The sequence below is a fragment of the Grampus griseus genome (assembly GCF_964374135.1).
Source record: "Grampus griseus genome assembly, chromosome: 11".
NCBI classification, from domain to species: domain Eukaryota; kingdom Metazoa; phylum Chordata; class Mammalia; order Artiodactyla; family Delphinidae; genus Grampus; species Grampus griseus.
The window spans coordinates 65,328,643-65,352,763 of NC_139005.1; the positions used below are offsets into that span (position 1 = coordinate 65,328,643).

General features: G+C 37.6%; 1 protein-coding gene across 4 annotated transcripts in view; it reads left to right on the forward strand.

Moving 5' to 3' along the window:
• The window catches only part of ACSS3 (acyl-CoA synthetase short chain family member 3), a 144,006-nt gene that overhangs the window by 9,586 nt on the left and 110,299 nt on the right, over window positions 1-24,121 (forward strand). The gene's annotated exons all lie outside the window — the stretch shown is intronic.

Genomic DNA, 24,121 nt, shown 5'->3' on the forward strand with positions numbered 1-24,121 from the left:
AGTGGTAAAAAAATTTAGTAGTCGAAGGGACGTAAAATCATTATTATTGACTCTTTGCTAAAATAACCATAGGCAAATGCAACGGAGCTTAGAAAAATCTACTTTTGCACTAATCTCACTTTGCTTTCTCTCCACACTTTTTTAAAGTTTTTGTAGAGTTTCATCAATTCTCAGTTGAGAATTTAGCGCTTTTCTAAACCACAAATGCCCTGACATTGCCTTCTTCCCAACTCTCCCTGCTTAATCAAGGCCGAATGACGTTTGTCACTGTTACTAATGGGAATTTGTACGATAAGCCAGCGGTCCCCAACCTTCTGGCACCAGGGACCAGTTTTGTGGAAGACAGTTTTTCCACAGACGGTGAGGGCTGTGGGGGGATGGTTCCGGCGGTAACGCAAGCAATGGGGAGCGGCGGGGAGCGGCAGATGAGGCTGAGCTCACTAGCCCACTGCTCACCTCCTGCTCTGTGGCCCGGTTCCCAACAGGCAGTGGACCGCTACTGGTCCTTGGCCTGGGGCTTAGGGACCCCTGCGATAAGCTATCTTGGTGGGTAGGAGAAAAAAACTATTGAGGATCATTACTTTATTTTATTTTTTTTGGCGGTACGCGGACCTCTCACTGTTGTGGCCTCTTCCGTTGTGGAGCACAGGCTCCGGACGCTCAGGCTTAGCGGCCATGGCTCACGGGCCCAGGCGCTCCGTGGCATGTGGGATCTTCCCGGACCAGGGCACGAACCTGCATCCCCTGCATCGGCAGGTGGACTCTCAACCACTGCGCCACCAGGGAAGCCCCGAGGATCATTATTAGTGGAGAAAAACAAACTGATCTGGGTTAAAACTTAGGCCCCACTCTTTGAACAATACATTGTCCCAAATAATTATAAAATGGGGACTGTGATGGGTATTATTGTTCAGCAATGTCTGTTCTCTACTTTTGAGCACACAGGAGGATTGGATTTCCCCACCCAGGCGTGGTTATGTGATTAGCTTTGGCTAATGCAACCAGACTGAGGCGTGTCACTTCCTGGTGAAACATTTAGTGGCCAGTGCTTCAATCCTTAGTCCCCTCTGGTCTGTCAGATCCATCGTGGAAGCACCTGTAGCCTGGATTGCTGAGCAAAAATGCATAGATAACAATGCTTCCAGGAGTCCACTTGAAGCCTGAGTAAAGTTGCATGAGTGAGAAGTAAATGTTTTTTCAAGTTGAGAGTTTGCCGTTGTTACTGTGTGTAATCCAGCCTATCTTTATTGATTGTGAAATCAACAATATATATATAATCTATAATAATTACTTCTAGGACTGTTAGAATGAGTAAGTTTGCTCATGTACATAAATAGTGAGTGTCCACCATATAGTGAGAACAGCTAAGCTTTATGGTATCCATGCTATGAGCCAGGTACAATACTAAGTACTTAAATTTATTTAAGTGTTTGAATTTATTTAATATTTCTAACAACCCTGTGACGTAGGGTACCTTTTATTCTCGTTTAGTGGGTATGGAAATGGAGATACAGAGAGTTTAAGAAACTTGCCTAAACATATAAAACTAGTAAATAGCAGATCTAGGATTTGAACCCAGGCAGTCTGAATTTAGTGTCTGTACTCTATCTAAATATATACTACATTATATTGTTTCTATAATAATTGTCTTAGTTAATTTTAGGTTTTTTTTTTTCTTTTCTTACCCCTTCTCCACTGAAACCACTAAAAGTAATTTAAAAAATCTGGATCGGGCTTCCCTGGTGGCGCAGTGGTTGAGAGTCCGCCTGCTGATGCAGGGGACATGGGTTCGTGCCCCGGTCCGGGAAGATCCCACATGCCGCAGAGTGGCTGGGCCCGTGAGCCATGGCCACTGAGCCTGCATGTCCGGAGCCTGTGCTCCGCAGTGGGAGAGGCCACAACAGTGAGAGGCCCATGTAACGCAAAAAAAAAAAAAAAAAAAAAAAATCTGGATCTACATGTCAGAAACATTTGGAAAATATCCCTATTATATCTGGAATAATAGATTGATGTTCTTTGAAAAAATAAACTGTTTTTTTAATATAAAATATTTAAAATGTGTACAACAGTCCCAAAAGTGGTGGGAGAGGGGCTTTATATTAATTGTTACCTACTTTAGAAATGTTTCCTGGACAGTAGAAAACAATATTAAGCCCTTCTCTTAAAAATGCTCTGTTGGTTTTCTGGCTTAAGGAAAATCTATAATGACCACATTACTCATTGCTTGTAGTACGCTTTAACGTTATTTTTATGAGAACATGGTAATAAGTAGCCTAATTAATTCATATAATTATGAATATTTGAAAATTTTCCTTTCCTCCAACTTCTCAGTAAAAGAAAATACTAGGACTTGTTGTATGTTTGTAATTATGGAAGTTGTTGATTTTGATTACTTTTTTAATGCATTCAAGTATAGTATTCTTTGCTGTTTTGCTTTCATTGCTTTTCATCTTGATCCTAGTGCAGGTGGACAGGCCTTGATAAATGGCGTATGTTAAGTGCAGAGATGAGGTTTTTTAGGAATCATATTGCATCTGTCTCTCTTGGTTCTAATATGAATATCTTATTTTTGAAATCCAGTACAAGGACCATGAGTTGTGGACTGTCTCACTTACCTGTGTTATACCATAGGTGTTGCAAAACTTTGGGGAACAAATGATCTAAAAATGTTAAATTTTCCTTTGAATGTTTAGGGGGTGAAACACAATAATATTTGGAGAGTCTGTAATAGATTGAGAAGGAAACTCACATGTGATTATTCTCTAGCTCATGACTGAGCTATTCATTCCTTTCTTTAAAACTGAGGCATGCCTCTCAATAATGATAATAATAACAACAGTAATAACACCCATGGCAATACAACAGCCGTCACTAATTATGGGGCACTTGCTCTGGGTCAGATGCTATGCTAAGACTGTATGTATTTTTTTAATCCTTCTGACGCCTTGTGAGATAGGTTTATTTATAATGCATTTTTATGACTGTGTAAACTAAAGGACAGAGAGATTAAGTGACTTGTAATATAGCGGTAGACTTAATTTTTCACACCCATTGGGTCACATGGTAAAAACCTAATTTTGGTAATGAGTTGTGACTACACTCTTTAACTTCTTCTGTCTGGCTGTCATATGACTGTACCTAGAAAGTACAAAGGAATGAAAACAATGTTAAAATTTTTTAAAAAATTTAATCAGAGATGCAACTTCCTTTCTCCCATTTGTCTCCTAGGTTTCTATGTGTCTTCCACTCTCCTCTCATTTTAGTGGAATGTAAATCTTCACTGTTTTCCCAGAGTCAGCTTGCACATGTCTTCTTGACAAATGGTTCTTTCCTAAAAAGCCCATCACCTTGAATCTTATTTCCCTTTAAGCTAGTTTGGCAAAGAATGCTCAATTCCCATCTCCATTTAGTCACTATACACCCACTATATAAGCTCATACTCCACTGATACTTTTCTCTTACCAGTAATTAAAAAAATCACAACTAGGTGATAGAAGGGCAGGGGTCAGATCTCAGTCACCTTTGTTGTTATCTCTACAGTGGAATGCACATAACCTTGTACATATCCATCAAACTGATTTTAAAACTTCACCACATAGAAATTAACCTTCTTAATCCATCTTTTAAATCTAGGTTCTTATATAAATTACAGGTAGATATTACCTGAATCATCCATCCCACCAAGACCCAAAATGATCCATGAATCTTCTTTCTACCTAGGCATCAGAGGGTCTGAAATTTTCTTGTCTTCATGAGTTTAAGTTTTACTATGAGGCAGTTGGCTCCTTTTGCTTCTCTTCAACATATTCATCGAGTCCTCAAGCCAAAGACACACATACTGCAAGGAGGGAAATACTTTACTTTTATGGTACAGACCAAGTTCCCATGTGAGTATGGACTGGGAAAGTTGTCTCGGCACATATCAGGTTCCAAGAATTTCAGATTTAAGAGTTGTATCAGTATCATGTTACCAGATTATCATTTTTTAGTCTTTTTTTTTTTATTTTTTAATAAATATCTTAACCAGATAAACTAAATTTTATTTAACAAAGAAAGCCCACTGGTTAAAAGTAATAAAAGACAAATATTATATGATTTCACTTATATGTGGATTCTAAAAACCAAAACAAAAAACAAAACAAAACAAAAACTGAGCTCATAGATGCAGAGAACAGACTGGTGGTTGCCAAAGGGGAGGGGGTTGGGGGTAGGTGAAATGAGTGAAGGTGGTCAAAAGGTACAGACCTCCAGTTGCAAGATGAATAAGTCCTGGAATGTAATGGGCAGCGTGGTGACTACAGTTAATAACGCTGAATTGCATACTTGAAAGTTGCTAAGAGAGTAAATTTTAAAAGTCCTCATCATAAGAAAAGAAAAGAAAAAAAATTTGTATACCGTGCACTCAAATATCGAATCATTATGTTATATACTGAAATTAATATAATGTTATATATGGATTATACCTCCATTTAAAAAACAAAACGAAAGAAAGAAAAAAAGTGACAGTTATGAGATAACATAAAAGTATTATTTCTCTAGGATACATTTATGGTATTGCCACAAATGATAAAAATGTTAATATTTACATTGTTGGGAATAAAAGCTGATCTCAATCTGATAAAAGCTTGAATTTTAGAAAAATGCAAAACTGATTTTATTATTATTTTAAAATGTTGAGTTCTGACTGCTCAAGATCTTCGACATATATCTACTCTAAACATCTCATTTCACCTGAATATTTCAAGAACTGTTTGAAATGTAATTTGTTGTTACAGCCTTAGATCTTACAGCCTAAGATCCAACTTAATGAAATTTCCTTTCCTTAGTTTAATTTATAAAAGGATTAATTTTAAAATTAGAAAAAAAAATTTTAACATCTTTATTGGGGTATAATTGCTTTACAATGGTGTGTTAGTTTCTGCTTTATAACAAAGTGAATCAGTTATACATATACATATGTTCCCATATCTCTTCCCTCTTGTGTCTCCCTCCCTCCCACCCTCCCTATCCCACCCCTCCAGGCGGTCACAAAGCACCGAGCCGATATCCCTGTGCCATGCGGCTGCTTCCCACTAGCTATCTACCTTACGTTTGTTAGTGTATATATGTCCATGAGAAAAAATTTTTAATTAGGAAGATTTTCATTTTCTTATTAAATATCTAGTTATTTCAAATATTGTATTTGATGGAAATGATAATACTCAAATCAAAATCTCTTAAATCCTAAAAGATGATTTTACTCTGTACATGTGTACTTGTATGAGTGTGTGTGCATGCACATATGTGAGTGTGTTTGTGTGTGTTGAAGTGTTACACAATACAAAATATATTATCACAGTAAGAATAGCACCAGTAATACTCCTTACCATAGTTTTTTTAACTTCTCAAGAGAATACATTCTTAAAGAAGAATTTAGGGAAAGTTAAGTAACTAGCTCGTGTTCACTTAGAATGCAGGTGGAAGATCTTGGATGAAAAACCAAATCTGTTAGACTTTAGAGTGTATCAGCTTCTCATTGTGTCATATTTCCTCTCCAGTTAGTCCTGTTTTATCCTCATACTACTGGTGTTAACAGATTTAAAAGCAAGTCAGATGCCCACACACAGACACACACACACACACACACACACACACGTTTGTTGACCTGTTAAAAGTGGAGTTTTTTGGTTCTAGAACTTATCCATTCCTAACTCAATTGTTCCTTCATTTATTCTCTCATTCTTTCTCTTGTTCACTCATGAAATGTTTGAATGCCTCCTACATGCCAGGCACTATTCCAGGTGCTTAATGAGAGTCCAGGTAGAGTATAACTTTGAGGTATGATTTCATACATCAAAGAAAAAAAGTGTTTTTGCTTGTAATGAGATAGCTTTCATTTTCCTGTTTAATAAAAGGAGAGTAATCATGAGTGATATTTAGTTATTATTTTCTGAAAATATGGGTAATAAAATTTGCTTTTATTTGACAATCTACTCTGAATTACCTTTGACTGTTGAGGTGTGAGTAACTAGAACACTCAGGCTCACATTTTGATGAACAGTGGTCATTTTGTAACCACTGAATCCTTTAATAGATAAAAGAGTCAAACAATTTTAATTTTATCCCTTTGTGCAGCCTCTCATTTTCTGCTAGAGGGGCTAACACACAGGAAGGTGAAGAAAAGACAAGTAACAAAAAAGAGAATAAAGAGACATAATGGGCTTGGTTAGCACCAGCTGGATAGTGAACTCTTGGATAATTGAGCAGGCTGCACTGTGTCCAAGTTTCAAATTATCGAAATGTGAGTGGAAAATGTTTTATCTATGATATGATATGTAGATAGTGGCAGGATAGAGCAAAGATGTAGTTTGTGACCTTGTTCTTAGATTTTTTGATGATAAAACTAGGGAAAAAAGACAAAAAAATGTGTCTACTTTTCTTTTTTTATTAGTTTTTATTGGAGTATAGCTGCTTTACAGTGTTGTGTTAATTTCTACTGTACAGCAAAGTGAATCAGCTATACGTATACATATATCCCCTCTTTTTTGAATTTCCTTCCCATTTAGGTCACCACAGAGCACTGAGTAGAGTTCCCTGTGCTGTACAGTAGGTTACTTTTCTTAATGTTTTAACTTACACTCAGTGGTATCTGGTTAGTTAAGTTGGATTTAGTTTCTGTCTATGTGTAAAGTTGTTTTGGTGAGAGTGAAGGTGGGAAATTGGAGGGGATATAATCTGGCTTAAGTAAAGGAGCAGCGGTTTTATAATCATAAAGCCTAGGTTTGAGATCTAAGTTTTGAATTACTTTTCATTGACATTTGTTATTCAAAAGTAATTCTGATTGAAATTTAGGTTTATGCTTTTCCCCCACAAAGGTGCAGTATTACTTTAAGTTTTAATTAGATGAACTCAGGAAAGCCAAAATAGGTGGAATATCAATTATAGTTCAATATGTAAATAATTCTTAGTATATATCTTGGTATAGTCGGTATATTTCCCTTCAGTCTTTTATTTTCTTTTTAAATTTTTATTTTGGAATTATTGTAGACTCATAAGAAGTTGCAAAAATAGTAGAAAGAGGGCATTTGTACCCATCACTCAGCTTTCCCCAATGGTAACATCTTACATGGCTATAGTACATTATCAAAACCAAAACTGACATTTGTACGATAGTTAGTTAGATGGCAAACCTTATTCAGATTCACCACCAGTTTTTGTACACACACATTTTTGTATGTGTATGTGTTGTGCCTTTTAAAAATCTATTATATCTGTCTGTTTGTCAGTCTGTTTGACTCTCTGGGTCTCTATTTTTGTTCTTACAGAAAAATAGAATTATACTGTTCTTATTGTTTGATAACTCATTTTCCCACTTGGAATAAGTTGTGATGTTTCCATTCCTCTATTCTTCTATTTCATGATTTTTAGTGTATGCAGAATATTTAAACATATTGGGTGAATGTAAGATTATTTATTTCACAATCCCTTCCTGTTGATTTTTGGGTGGTTTCTCTTTACTTGCAGAAATACTTGCTTTTCTGGACGCAGCGTTCCAAAGATTTCTCTGTCCCTGTGTCTGACTGTCCATCTGTTTCTCTCTGTTTCTTTCTTTCCTTCCTTCTTGCTGATGAATTCTTAGAAGATTTCTGGGTCAAAGAGAAATTATACACTTTCTGATGTATATTGTCAAAATATTTCTCCAAAAATATTAAGAAATATTGTGAATAAGACTCTACAGTCTTTTTCCTTATGAAACATTTAGAGAATAAATAAAGGTAATAATTTAGTGGACCCTGAACATTGGGCGTTGTAAACTCTTAACATTGTGCGTTGTAAACTCTTAACATTGTGTCACATTTGCTTCAGATCGTTTAATTTAAGCAATAAAACAAACAAAATTGATGCTCCCTGTGTATCTCCCTCAATTACATAGTCTTTGTAGAAACAATCTCAGAATAATTTACAAGGCTCAATGGGAAGAAAAAGTTCTTTTTAGACCTTCTAAAATGATTGATTGTATCCTTCCACTTTAATAAGAGCTTGTATAGGACATCTCTCTGTGGACATGAGCTAAGTGTGCAGAATGAGTTAATGAATGTGGTGTCTGCCTTCTGGGAGCATCAGCTGTAGAGGACAGTTTCATCAGAACATTGCAGCGTATCATTCTGCCTGAGTTATAGCCTTAAAGAGAGAGAAATGGATAGTTAAGATGAAGATGTAATATGAACACAGAAAAAATATGCAGTCCTAAAGTCCTAAGGTTTAGAGCACATTAGTTTCAATCCTTACCTATTTCTCCCCTTTCTTCCCATTCCTCCTTAACCAGAGCAAGATGACACTGTCAACAAATTGGCTTTCTCCTGCCCTGCATGGTGCTGGGGCTGCTCTCTCTTCTTTCTCCCTCTCCCCCTTTCCTTTTTGTTCCTTCTTCATCACGTTGTCATGGCTATCATTAGGATTAAATGCTAAAAGGCATCTTCTCTCCCTTCCAACAAATATCGGTTCACATTGGAGAGTGTACCTCCTCTTCTGCCCCCTCCTGATTCCCTGGATGGTTCTGAGGTTTCAGGGTTACCTGCTTAGGGTCCCCGTGGGCATCCTGGTCTCTGTCTGGTTTTCTAGGAACCTGCTCTGATTTGGAGTTTGGTTCCTTATGAGCTCATCATGACCTGTTTCCGAGTCGGCTGGTTGAGAACCACTGCTCCAAAGAGTGTCCTAAGTAGCTGTCTTGAATAGGGCTGACTGATGAAGTTTACTTTCCTTTCGAATGTACTTTTAAACATATATTTATTGGGGATTATATTTAAATTTTAATAAATTTATGCTTTGAAATTTAAACATGTCTATCTTCACTTTTACATTTGACCTTTAGTTTTAATTGTAATTTTATCTTTTCCTCATTTGAATTGAGCTGAATCCCATTTCCTTTTGCTTCAATTCTTTGTTTTTCCTGCATTTCCTCTAGAATAAAAATAAAACAAGTGTCCTCATCTTCTGCTTTGAATTTAGCTGCCAAGCATGACTCACAACCTGGGGATCTTTAGGATCATTCATTCATGCCTTCTCTCTCTGTTGACAGTGGATCCAGTTCAGATAACAGGTATTGATTTCTTGAAAGCCTTTCTTTTTATTCTTTTTCCTGTTGGCTGCATTTCTCACTGGCAATTCACTCAGTTTTAATCCGAGATGATCTGGCAGAGGTGTAGATGCCTGGGCTGTCCTTTCATGCTGAGATGAGGGCAATCTGTGGCGAAAGCTAGTGGGATGGGGCCAGGTTCTGAGTGTACTCATGTGGAAAGTATCAGTAGGGCTAAAGAACAGATTTCTCTTTGCGTTATGTTTCTCTGTTAAAATATTGTCCTATAGAGAGATGTGCTTTCCAACTACTTTTACAAAAACAATATCCTAGTGGTTCAATTAACATGAGGTTATTATGCTGCCCCAAGTAAGCAGTTACCCAATTTGGAGGGTTTCCCGGAACAGTCAGTTCATACTGCCCAAGGCCAAGTACCTGTAATTTAGATGGGATGTCACAGTGTGAACAAAGCAATATGATGCTCTCTTAAAAATGCTTAAAGCCTTCTCTGTTTGTGTGCAATAGTAGTCTTTTGAGCGCGTCATTGTTTTTGCTGAGCAGTTACCTCATGAGACTCTTTTACTTATTTGTGTTAATGTGTCAGAAGAGTACTACTTCAATTCACATTCATTCACACTTGTAACATATATTTAAAAATAATTATTGAGGGACTTCCCTGGTGGCACAGTGGTTACGAATCCGCTGCCAATGCAGGAGACACAGGTTCGAGCCCTGGTCCAGGAGGATCCCACGTGCCGTGGAGCAACTAAGCCCGCGAGCCACAACTACTGAGCCCGCATGCCACAACTACTGAAGCCCGCGTGCGTAGGGCCCATGCTCTGCAACGAGAAGTCACTGCAATGAGAAACCCATACACCACAACGAAGAGTAGCCCCTGCTCACTGCAACTAGAGAAAGCCCACGTGCAGCAACGAAGACCCAACACAGCCAAAAATAAAATTAATTAATTAAAAAATGTTAAAAAAGATAAAAATAATTATTGAGAATTTGCTGTGTGCCATTAATGAGCTAGCACATGGTCTTTGCCCACAGGAAACAGTGTCTAGTGAGGATATAAGAATTACTCAAATTAGCACACAGACATGGAAAATTGGAAATTCATCATATTTTCCCTGGAGTGGGAAAGCACTGGGTTCCAGTGTGCCATGTGTTAGTTTGATAATTCTGGGAAGTTATTTGACCTCTCTAAGCCTCATTTCTCGTCTGTAAAATAGGAATAACACTGTCTTCCTGAAGGGGTAGTGCGTGGATTAAATGATTTACCAAACTCAGAACCTGGCACATTATTGGTAATTAACAAAATGTTACTCCCTCTCTTACTTCAAAATTATGTATTTTTCTTTCTTATTTCAGGTGTCCCTTAAAGAGAACATAAACCTGATACACAGAGATGATGTGACCTCAGTTTTCTTTGATGCACCCTTCTTCCTACTTCTAGCTCCTTTGATTTGTTTCTATACCTCCCCCACATTTTTTTTTAACTTCCTGTTACTTTCTAGGCTAGTCAATAGATCCTCACTGATTCTGTTTCCTCGTTTGCCTCCCAAGAGTGACCTGAAATCCCTTTCTGAAGAGGGCATTCCCCTTTAATGGCCTCCCCTTTCTTAACGAGGTATTCAGGGCTTTTAAGGTAAGGTTTGCACGCTCTTTCTTGCCTTAGCTCTTGTTATGCTCCCACCCCAAAACACACATCTCTTCTTTCAGTGGCACTGATGCACTTGGACTTCCAAAACAGAACCTGAACTTTGCCCTGTTTTTTACTTTCCCATTTGCCAATGCCATTAAAAAACAAACAGTATTTTCATTAGTTTTCAGTCCCTGTTCCCTCAGCTACCTTCATGTTTCACCCTTCTCTTTTAATAAAATTCAGTTGAAAGATTTGTACAAGATAAGAGGAGCTAGAACATTCCCCTTCTCTTTACATGCTAACTTCTTGGCCATGTTGTCTATTCTCCAGGTCCTCCTCTCCCTTACACTCTTGCATCCACTGAAAGGTGGCCTCAGGCCTTGTCACTCTACCCGAATTACTCTCCCAAAGTTCATCAGTGCCTATTTGTTGCTTAATTCTATGGACTGATTTGAAGTCCTTACCTTGCTTGGCCTCTCTGTAGTATTTAACTCTGGGGACCACATCTACCTCTTTGAAATTCCCCACAACTGTGTTGTTCAGTATAGTAGTCAGTAAGCCATCTGTGGTTATTTAAATTTAAGTTTAATTTAATTAAAATTAAATAAAATTTAATTTATGTTAGCTAATGATGCTATTGAGTATTTGAAAGGTGGCTAGTGCAATTGAAGAACTAAATTTTAAATTTTATTTACTTTTAATTAGTTTGAATTTAAATTTAGCCAGCCACTTGTGGCTAGTGGCTACCCTGTTGAGCAGTGGAGATATGAAACACTTCCATCATCACAGAAATTTCTGTTGGACAGGGCTTCTCTGGAGCAAGGATTGGCAGAGTTTTTCTTTAAGGTGCAAAATGGTAAATATGTTTGGCTATGCAGGCCAGATAGCTTCCATTGCAACCGCTCTGTTCTGCTGTTGTCAAGCAAAAGCAGCCACAGAGAATATATAAACAACTGAGTGTGGCTGTGTTTCAATAAAACTTTATTTACACAAACAGGTGGTGGTCCAGATTTGGCGTGAGGCTAGGGTTGCTGACCCTTCTAGAGTCCCGGTTTCTTTGATAGATACTTTTTTCATTCTCTTCCTGTTTTTACTCTAAAAATTTTCTTTTCATTCTTCTGTATTTCTCAGATCTCTCCCTCATTTCCATCGTTATCATCACACTTGATTATTGCAAAATATCTCTATCAGTCCTCTCTCCTCTTGTCCTGCTCCAGCTCATTGTATCCATTGCCACAAAAGTGTTCTTTCATAATTCATCTAAGCCAGATGCTCGTTTGTAGATGTATGTAGTGATAGTAATCACCTCATAGCATTACTGAAAGGAGTCAATGAAATGTGTATAAAATTGTGCTCATGGTGGGTGTAGAGTTCTCTCACATTAACTCATCCACACAGAATAGTGGTTGTGACTCAGAGCCTGACAGCCTGACATCCAGTCCCAGCTTGTCACGCTCCAGTGTGGACCTCAGATAGGCCACTTCTCTATACCTCAGTTTCCTCATCTGTAAAATGAGGGTGATATTAGTATACACACAGAGTTGTTAAGAGAATTAAATGAATTAATTTGTATTAAATGCTCATAGTATTGTCTTGGTAAGTGCTATGTAGTTGGTTTTTATTTTATTTTCCTAGTTTCACAGATGAGGGAAGAAAGGCCTAGACATGTTAATTTGCCTACAGTCATACAGCTAGTAAACAACATGTCTGAGATTTGAACTCTGGCCTTTTGACTTGAAAGCCCAAGCTGTTAACTATTGATGCATTCCTTACAACATCCAGCTCTCTCCTTACCACATATCTGCAGTTGGAATTAAACTCTTTTTTATTGCGCTTTCATCATACTTAGTTTGTACTTCTGTCAGGAAATTTGCCACGTTTTGCTTCTTCTTATAGTTATTGCAAATTAGTCTGCCTTTCAGGGTGGAGAACATGTACCCAGTTATATTTTTTCCCCTTCCTTCACAGTCTCAGTTCTAATCGACAACAAATTATTTACTGTTAAATTTGTTGAACAGAAAAATGTTTTAAAAGGGTTATTGACAGTTAATACTGGGGGTTATAATCTGCCATAGTCTTCTTATAAAATAATGAATTATCAATTATAAAGATTATATGTTCATCACTATTTTAGTATATAGATTTAGTGTTTTAGTATACAAATAACCAAATGTATTCATCATCTTTGAATTGTTCTCAGTATGTTAGCTTCAGGTTTATTTAACTTTTGAAAAAGAGCTTGGAGTTTGTTTTTGTTTTTTTCTGAAACTGTGATGAAATGAAGACCCACATAGGTCATCAAGGAAGGAAATTATAATCTGATCTGAAGGAAGTAAACTCATATCAGAAGGTAAATTATAAGTTAGACTTTCCAGTTATTTAATAATGAAAATTTGCAGAGTACAGAGCAGCTGAGAGTACAGAGAGGGTTACAACATTGTCACCACTAAATATGGTTGTGCTGGAGGAAGCTTTCAACAGTTATTTTATGCAAGTCAAAATATGACAGTTTGTGAAAGAGTTTCATAGGCTACACTGTTGAAAGTATATTAAATCAATTTTATTCTTGGCAAAGGAGGCAGTGGTGGAATTGAGAGGAACATTTTAGACTTTACCAATTTAACTTTACATTGCTGGGTAATCAAATCCACAGAGTAAATGCTATCAATTTTCCCCTCTGACACGAGGATTATTTATTTTTTTTGAGTGTCAGCGTTTTATTTCCTTTTGTAATGTTTGAAAACTGACAATAAATACATGCTTAAAAAAGAAAATTTAGCCCTCAACAGAGGGGAAGTTGATGGTTATAGGAATTGATGGGAACAGAAGAATCATGTGAAAATTTGCCAGTAGCTTTTTCTGGCATCCAGAGATCAAGACCATGGCGCTTGTCAGGCTCCCTACCTCTTAAAAATCTTTTAGACATCCACCCACATTCACTGACTTAGCCCAATGTGTGGGTCAAGTACACACTCCAGTCTAACTCATTTGATGAAGAAAGCCAAAGTCAAATGCAGGGTAGGCTAGAATCAAATATTAGGAAAGACAGAGAAGACTTAGGTCAGCTAAAGTGAAGAACAGAAGAAATACAACTCAAGGCAGATTTTTTCCAAAGAGCTGAGTCCAAGGTTTTATGCTAGATGTAAGCTAGCAGGGCTTGATGAGAAAAAGGCAAAGGAAAATAGAAAATTATGTTCAGGACATCTAGAACGAATTTCAGAACCTTTCTTTTTTTTCTGAGCCCTTTCTGCATACCCTCAAGCCCCGCCTCTGTGAACTCAGACACTGATGATGATGGCTTGTCTCTGACTCCTTTTCAAGGAATCTAACATTACTGTAGTGACTATAGAATTACACTAGCTGAGATTCCTCCTGTTTTGTTTGTCCTGGAATGCATCCCTTTGCCTTTTAAATTATGAAATATGACAATTTTAAAGCTTGTTTGAATTTGTGAAAATTTATGGATCTTAAGACTTTTGTATCAGGATAGATTAAGTTATACTGTAGGAATAAACAACCCTCAAATCTCCCCGTTTTAAAATAGCCCAGGAGTATCTCACTTATACTACAGGTTTATCTTGGGTTACCCAAGAGATTTGCTCCATGTCATCCATCCTCACTCAAGGATATAAGCTAATAGTGCAGTTGCCATTTGGAGTATCCTTGTGGCAGGGAGAAGGAGAAGTTGTCAGCATGCATTTGCTCTTGAAGACTCCTTGCATTCCTTCTGTTGCCATTGCACGGGCCAGAGCAAGCCACATGGCCACACCTCATTTCAAGTGTATATGAAAGTGCAGTCTTACAAGTGCCTGGAATGAGGACAACCAAAATGATATGGACAGCAGGAATGATGACCACAGATTTATGACAGATCTCTCTGTGTGATTTGAAGATTCTATCTAGCTATTTATTATTGACTGTTCAGCTGCTGCTTGAAGTTAATACCGGTGAGAACAATAAAAAGAAGGAAGTTTTTATGGTCCAAATTTTAGTTCTTAAAACTGACTTTAGATGTTATCATAAGTGTAAGAAATGCTTCTTTTTACCAGAAGAATATTCAAGAAGGTGTTTTTATTAAATTAGAATGTTTTTCATTAATGGTAGTTATACTGATTATAGAGTTGATGATTGAGTCACATCAGGAGACAAGCCATCTAGACTGTTAAAGCTTTTAATGTTATTTAAATATATTTAAATCATGTATTCAATATATAAATACATGCTCATAAAAATTAAATAACAGAGGAAGTACGTGTCATATAAAAATATAGACCATCCCTTCTCCATACTGTCCCCTAACTTTCTCTTACCCAGAGTTTACTGTTAATATTTTCTTGTCCATTTTTCTAGACTCCTTCTTGTGCTTTTATGCAACAGAGATGAACATGTAAGCAACTTGCTTTGGTTAAGTTAAAAGTACATTTTGGAGATAAGTATATATATCCACTCCTAAATTGCTGAACTAATTTATTTGCTTACCAACTTTACTTGAGAATGCCAGTTTCTCTTTTCTTTCACCAACAGTGTGTATTATATTTTTATACCAATCCAGTTTAGAAAAATGGCATCTCATTATTGTTTTAATGTTCATTTTCCTGGTGTTTGTAAGACTGAGCACTGTTTTTATGTTTATTGGCCATTATCATTTTTTTTCTCTATGGGTAGTGTGCTGAAATTCTTTGCCTATTGGATTTAAATTTTTTTTCTTATTGACTTGTAGGAACACTTTAAATATTATTGAAGTTGCAAATATACCTTTCCCCTTGTTATTTATATTAAGAGTATGCCCTCCCCACACCTCAGCTTTATTTTGTCTTCTAACTCATATACACACACATACATGCACACACATACACACACACACACACACATATGCTCATCTGAGTGTCAAGATTCAGCAGGTAGCTGAGTACATTTCAAAACCCAAGTAAGGATCCTTGTTCACTTGTCAATGAATACAGGTTTTGATTGCTAGAGTCATTCTTCCTATAATTGTTTGAGGGAGAAGAGGGGATTTCCATGTGGCAATCGTATGTAGAGTTTCTAGGCCTCTTAGAAGTTGTACAGAGCCTTGTTCCTATTTTACAGGTCCTGAATCTTTGGGACGATCATCCATGCAGAAATTATACTTAGTTTAGAAAGACTTTAGACAGGTTAAGTATTGTATGATGTGTGTGTGTTTGATTATGTCTTAATTTTCCATCTAAACATCAATGCCCATTCTTTATTCCTACCTCCCTCTGATCTGGGAGTTATTTCAGAGTTTTATTGAGAGAGGTTTTTTTTTTTTTTCGGTACGCTGACCTCTCATTGTTGTGGCCTCTGCCGTTGCGGAGCACAGGCTCCGGACGCGCAGGCTCAGCGGCCATGGCTCACGGGCCCAGCCGCTCCGCGGCATGTGGGATCTTCCCGGACCGGGGCACGAACCCGTGTCCCCTGCATTGGCAGGTGGACTCTCAACCACTGTGCCACCAGGGAAGCCCGAGAGAGGTTTTTTGGTGAGCCTTTGTATTTCCTTCTTAGGGTTTATAGGTTCCTCATGAATGTATTCTGTGGTATGGCTCTATAAATTTTTCTACACCTTCCTTTTCTTCCTTTTAACTTAGCAGTATATAAAATGTCACGGAAATCTTTCAGTATCATACCCTTGGATCTGTCATGTTTCTCATGATTTCTGGATTAAGCAGTCACTTTGCTCCTATCTGTTTTATATGTTAAAATTTTTTTCCACTGTTCTGATCTGGGGCTAGCACCATTGCTAGTGGCTCCATATTGCTTTCAATTTTATTTCAGGTTTATATTTTTTTCTGTTATTCAAGTAGGTTATGGGTTACATTCAGGTTGCTTCCAGTTTTCTGCAGAAGGAATTCAGGGCAGGGGTTGGGTAGGATAAAGAGTATGAAATTTTTCCTTTCTGCAACAGAATTAAATCTGACTGAGTTTAAAAAGAGAGCTAGTCAAAGACTCTATTGGTAGAATATTCCAGTAGTTCTATCTAGTAGCTATATAGCCCTGACAAAGTTGCTGATATATGTATATGTGTGTGTGTGTGTGTGTGTGTGTGTATGTGTGTGTGTGTATATATAAAATACTAATACGTATGGGAAGAATGCAGCATCACAGATGAATGAGGACAGTAAGGATTAGTCAAAAAATGATGCTTGGCAAATTGACTACTGATAAATAAATATAATTGTACTGCCACATCATAATATATATATATCTATATATAATATATATACACACATATCATAGTACATGTGTATAATATATAACAGATTTTACATACAGATTATATGCATATATGAATAAATTAATGGTACATTTAAGGTATCAATATAAAAAATTAAATCAGAAGAGAGTAGTATGAATTATCTTAGAGGGAAAAATTTGTGAAGGAATATTATGAGTTTATTTGACTACATACAAACTTAAAATATCTTTATATCAGGAAACACTATGAATTAAAATTAGTGAATAAACTGAGAATATAACTTGTAACAATGTCAGACTTAATTCAATGTCGTATATAAAGAACTTTTAAAAATTGGTAAGACAGGGCTTCCCTGGTGGTGCAGTGGTTGAGAGTCCGCCTGCCGATGCAGGGGACACGGGTTCGTGTCCCGGTCCAGGAAGATCCCACATGCCGTGGAACGGCTGGACCCGTGAGCCATGGCCGCTGAGCCTGTGCGTCCGGAGCCTGTGCTCCGCAACGGGAGAAGCCACAACAGTGAGAGGCCCACGTACAAAAAAAAAAAAATTGGTAAGACGTGTGTTTAATACTAGTAATCACATAAACCAAAATTAAAACTTCTAAAACTGCTGCTAAAATTGCAGAAGATTGAGAAGAATCTGTGTTTAGAGGAGTGTGATAAAATGAACTTTCAGGTAATGATGACGGTAATATAAATTGATTCAATATTTCCGGAAAGCAGTTTGGTTGTTTGATGTGTGAAAGTGTGTGTGTGCTTGATTGTAGGAATCTTGCTGGCATATGTAATAAAAAGCAGTGTGACCAATATTTCTCTACAAGAAACATCATCCTGGGATCATTTTAAATTACGAAAATATTGTGAAAAGGAATTTGCAACAATGCAGGATAACTTTGTGCTTAAATAGTGCTGCGGAGGCTATTACTGAACAGCAGTTGGATGGAATATTATGCCTTCATTAAACGCATTCTGAGAGTTGTTCAGATCATTGGAAAAAACCCATAATGTACTCGTAAACATAGAGACAGAATATTTACATATAGAAAATATAAAATACTCCAAAGTATATTTTCTCAGTTTTCTGCAGTGAGCATTAGTTATTTTAATAATCTGGGGAGACAAACCATTTAAAACCTTCTCATAAATTTAGAAGGGGTACTGAAGAGACAGCACATAGAAGGCATTCAGTTGACCTTTACTGAAATGATTTGATTTTAACTGAAATAAGAATCTTCTCATAGTAGAAAAATCAAATCTTTGAGCCAGGAGGCCCTTTGCAGGTCACTTGGTCCAGTCATCTGCAGTAAACCAGTCCTTAAATTTAGCCAGTTTATAGTGGTATATTCATTACCTATAACCATTTCTGGAGCCATGCCAATGTGTTACTTCCTCCAACAGTTCTTGCTTAACACTGCTTGCAGGCCTTTCCCTCTGCTTGAATTTCCTTCCTGTCTGTCCCAAAGGGTACCCTTAAAATTCTTTAAGTTTCTTTAACGGCATCCTTCAAAAAGAAAATGCTAGGGTACAAGTAATTTAAATATTAAACCACCCAAAATTTGCAAATAATTGGAAAGAAAATCTGAAGTTCTTTGAGTATTGCCTGTAGAGTTACTGCTGTTTGATGTTCATGGGGTTGGTTCCGTAATACGCTGCCTTTAGCAAGTTGCTGTCAGATGAGTTTCCTCATACATAAAATGGGGTTTACAATAGTACCTACCTCATAGGGTAGGTTTTTTTTAAAGTTGAAGTACAGTTGATGTACAATATTGTGTCATTTTTCAGCTGTACAACAGAGTGATCTGACAATAAAATACATTATGAAATGATCATCATGATAAGTTTAGTAACTGTCTAGCTCCATACAAAGTTACTGCAGTATTATTGACTATATTACATCCTTATGTAGTATACTACATCCCTGTGACTTATTTATTCTATAACTGGAAGTTTGTATCTCTTAATTCCCCTTCACACATTTTGCCCAAACCCCTATCCACCTCCCCTCTGGCAGCTACCGATTTGTTCCCTGTATCTGTATGTCTGTTTCTCTTTTGTTTTGTTTGTTAATTTGTTTTGTTTTTTTATATTCCATATATAAGTGAGAATATATGGTATTTGTCTTTCTTTGATGTATTTCACTTAGCATAGTACCCTCTACGTCCAGTAGCACAATTTCATTCTTTTTTATGGTTGAGTAATATTCCTGTGTGTGTGTGTGTGTGTGTGTGTGTATGTATGTATGTATATCTTCTTGATCAACTCAACACATCTATTGATGGACATTTAGGTCGCTTCTGCATTTTGACTATTGTAAATAGTTATAAGGGTGCATATATCATTTTGAAGTAATGTTTTTATTTTCAGGTAAACACCCAGAAATGGAATTGCTGGATTTTATGGTAGTTCTGTTTTTAAGTTTTTGAGGAACCTCCATACTGTTTTCCATAGTGGCTGCACCAATTTACATTCCCATCAACAGTGCACAAGGGTCCCTAGGGTTGTTTTTTGATTAGATGATTTCATACACATGAAATATTGGTCTAGAATAAGGGATCAATAAATATTACTTAGAAACTTTCGGGACAAGTTGGACAAAATGCACTTTTTCCTATTCATCCTGTTAAATATAGCTAAAAACATAGGACATTATATATAAAATACACATAAGAAGACTCTGAAAGGAGGAGAGAAGAAACCAAATCAGCTAGGAACTTTGGGACATGAGAAATGACATGGCACTGAGTTCCTTGGGTTTTCTTTCTTGTCTTATATATCCTATACTGAGTGCTGGAGAAGGTGGCAACCTAGAAACACCAATGGGTGCAGAAAAAAAGTTCCAACAAAAACGTCTTTGGACCTTCCCCCTCAAAGATAAAAGGGGTGGGGAGGGACAGCCTGCCAAGACGACATTTTTGGCCAGTAACTTCCCTAATACAGTCAAACACTATGGAAAGCTCTGTGGCTCCCATCCCATCTTCACCAGTGAAAAGGTGATAGAGAACCTAGACTTCTACTCTTACCAGGCTGTGACAAGGTGTCCTAAACATCGCCACCTCCCCTGGTGGTGTTAGAGAAAGTTATATCAGGAATTGGAACTTTCATTATGGCTAAGATAAAGAGGTAAGAAGGATCTTGCCCCTGGCATTGTCAGTGGAGTCCATGTGGGGAGGCGAAATAAGGTGCCATTCCCCACTATCAGCCAGGATGATGTAATGGAAGCCTAGTGGGATCCTGAACTTTTACCCTAGCTCAGCAGTAATGAGGTACCCCTTACTCTCATGAGTGTCAGTGGAGGCCTAATGGGGAGCTGGAACTTACACCTGAACCTGGTGGTAATGAGTTGTCTCCCTCCCCCACTGACACAGTATCAGAGGAGGCCTGATAAAACAGAAGATTTAAATACGATCTTTAAATAAGCTCCAGAATCTCCTAATAAAATACCTATAATGTCCAGGATACAAACAAAAATCACTTGTCATACCAAGAACCAGGAAAATATCAACTTGAATGAGAAAAGCAATCAGTAGATGCTAACACTGAGGTGACAGAGACTGGAATTATTGGACAAGGATTTTTAAAGCAGCCATCATAAAAAAATGCTTAAACGAGCAACTACGAACACATTGGAAACATTTTTTAAAAAGCCTCAATTAAATAGAAAAACTCAGCGAAGAAATAAAAGATGTAAAGAAAAAAACAAATGGAAATTTTAGAACTGAAAAATATGATAATGAAAATAAAAACTCACTGAATTGGTTCGACAGCAGAATGAAAACCACAAAGGAAAGGATCAGTGAACTCAAGGATAGAAAAAATATATATTTATAAATGAATGAATTAATAGGATATTGTGGACTAGGACACCAGTCAGGATGTCCAGAGACTTGAGTTGCAGGTATGGCTTTTTCCAATTCTTAGCCAAATGTCCTGTGCATTATTCTTTTTAAGACTCCATTCACTCAACTTTAAAATAAAATAGTAAAAACTACCCTGGCTACTGTACATGGATCCTAAATCCAAAGTGTCTTGAAGGTTTACTAATATTTTCATTCTTCATTTATCAAATATTTATTGGGTGCGTAATATATAGATCCTCAGACTATAAGGAAAATATAGTCTCTGCTGTCAGGTTATAGTAAAATGAGGGAAACATTTAAGTAAGTGGACTAATTGTTAATGTAATATGATAAGTAGTATTGTAGAGATATGTGCACAGGTCTTTGGAACTACCTGGGAGAGGGCGGTGGTAAAGGAGAAGGACAGCCACAGAAAGAACAGCCACAGAAATTCTTTGAATAATGTGAACTCTAGGAATTGCACATTTTGTAATTCAATATAGATGGAGCATGGGAAGTTGCATGAGGGGAAATGAAGCTGAGTAGATGAAGGGTCTTTTATATCATCTAAAGATATATACTTTTTATCCTGAGCTTTATGGAAAGGTATTAAATGAGTTTGAGTGCCATTTGATGTGATAATATTTAATTTGAGGAAAGACATTCTAGTAGCAAAGGAAGATGACTTGAGAGGATGGGGTAAGACCTAGGGCAAGGAGATTAATTAAGAGAAAGGAATTGTAACCCAGGTTATCAATGAGAGAACTGAACAATTGCAAAGACAGATGTGACAGTACATACAATCGATAGAATGTGGAGAATGAGGGATCAAATTTAACTTTTGAGTTTCTATACCTTGCAGTGGGTGCAAGGTGGTTCCTTGAAATATGGAAAACAGGAGGAACAAGTTTGCAGTTGAGATGGGCTGTGAGTTGGAGGTGGGGTGAAAATGATTATCGTTTTGGACGTATTATTATTTCCAAGGAGAGATGTCCAGCAGGCTGTCGGCTATAAGGGAATGGAGTTCAGAAAGGGGATCAGAGCTGGAGCTAAAGATGGAAGTTGAAACCATAAAAGTATAGAGATCACCTAGGGAATGTACATAGAGTGAGCAAAGGGATGGATATAGAATGTTAGAAATTACTGTCAATTAAAGATTTGGCAAAGGAAGGAGATTTCATGAAAAATATTGTTGGTTCGCAAACTGGCCCCCATTCATGGAGGGCAAGGAGAGCCCAAAGAAAGGGGCAGGCCCCTCCAGAATGGTAGGTGGGTGGCAGATTTAATAAGCAAGGAAACTTGCATCTGAGGTATGTCGTGGGTGGCCAGGAGATGAGTAGATCTCCGCACCCACCCACAGGAATCTTGAAAATAATGTCCTTATCTGAGTTCAGACACATATTCAGTCCAGATGGACTCAACAACACATTGCTTTCTCAAGGCTATGTCCTTGAAACAGCTACTAGTATGGGAATAGTAGGTGGCACACGTGTTCCAAGGATGGGGGGATCCTCTGATTGCCTGGGTCCAGCTGACAGGTCAACCTGGGGTCACATCCTCTCTGTGAACTCCTTCAACAGATATCTAGAAGGAACAAGTAGGAAGTAGAACAATAAGGCAAATGACAAAGTGAGTCCTCCATGAATCTTTGGAATCGAGAGGGCTCCTTGTTCTGTGAAATGTTATGGGCATAATTCAATATTGAGCACAAAGAGTGGTAGAGTAGAAGTGGTAGATAGAAGATAATGACATCATCAAGAAGTGTTCCAGTGAGTCAGTCTTTCATGTGTCTGAAACGTATTCTTTTCAGAAATAAAAGCAGAAACACAAAAATATGAATAAGTATTTTGTGGGAAAATTCTATAAAGTATCTTTCCTTATTTCTGCCAAAATATTGAGTAAATATTTTTTACTTTTTCTTGGTGCATTAGTTAATTATAGCCACAGTTATGCTGCATATCACCATAAAAATCTCTGAGCCATAAGGTATTTATTCATCAGTTAATTTGTAGTTGTCATGGGATCAACACAACTGGAAATGTTATTCTAAGACAGGGGTCCTCAACCCCTGGGCTGCGGACCAGTACTGGTCTGCGGCCTGTTAGGAACCGGGCCGCACAGCAGGAGATGAGCGGCGGGCAAGTGAGCGAAGCTTCACCTGCTGCTCCCCGTCGCTCCCCATCACTCACATTACTGCCTGAACCATCCCCCCTGCACCCCCGCTCCCCCGGGTCCGTGGAAAAATTGTCTTCCATGAAACCGGTCCCTGGTGTTGAAAAGGTTGGGGGCCGCTATTCTAAGACATGTGTCTGGCTGGGTTGGGCTCCTTGCTTCTTTTGGGCTCTGCTCCCATCTGCAAATACCCATTCTTGGCACCAGGCTGAGGAGGAGGCAGCAGTAATACCTGGAGGCTCTTCTCCTGGAGAGGGTGTAGGTGCAGGAGAGCAAGCCGTCGTGTCAGGCGCTTTCAAGCAAGTGCATGCTTCATAACTGCTTATTAGCCAGAGCTGACATCACATGGATGACCCCAAAGTCAAGGGAAGTACTCTCCACTGATGAAGATGGAGGCAAGAGGAAGAGACAAAATATTTTTAATAGAAGTAAGGGTGAGGAGAAGAGACAAGGTTTTTGAGCAAACATCAAATCTATTGCACTTGGCAATTCAGAATCATTGTATTAATTACTCATTGTGCTGTACTGTAAGGTCATCATATTCACCGTTACTGATGTATACAGGGTCATTTGATGCTGATTAAATGATTCCTCCTCCTACTGCCTTCTGTATCTGTTATTTCTTATTGCTGCCACTGTATCTATAGGCATTCTTAATTCCCTGCTTCATTTCACACAGGGCTCTTTGAGTGAAGACCTGACAGTGATACTCAGCTATTTAATGGGACTTTTTCTTGTTGCTTCAATATTTTCCTCCTGTTATTTTGCATTTTTATAATATTTGCTAGTCTGACATTGGAACAAATGGACCATTACTATACTTGTATTTTGTATCTAATACTCTCCTTCTAAAAAAGTGGCAAATTCCATGCTCAGGAAAATGAGCTATATTTTCTTAAAAATTTTCTCCATCTATCTACATTATGTCTTTATTTTCAAAGGAACGCACTCAGCAATTGAGATAAAGAGTGGTGAATTGAAAAGTTTTTAAAAAGCTATTAACGTTTTATGTGCATTTTGATTGTTTATTCAGATTATGAAGCATTTCACACATGCAGAAAAGAACTAACCTATTCTTTGTGAAATTGGGGGTATTGCATTTAATTGAAACAAACAAATATGTGTGTGTGTATATATACGCACACACACACACACACACACACACACACACATATATATATATATATATATATATACA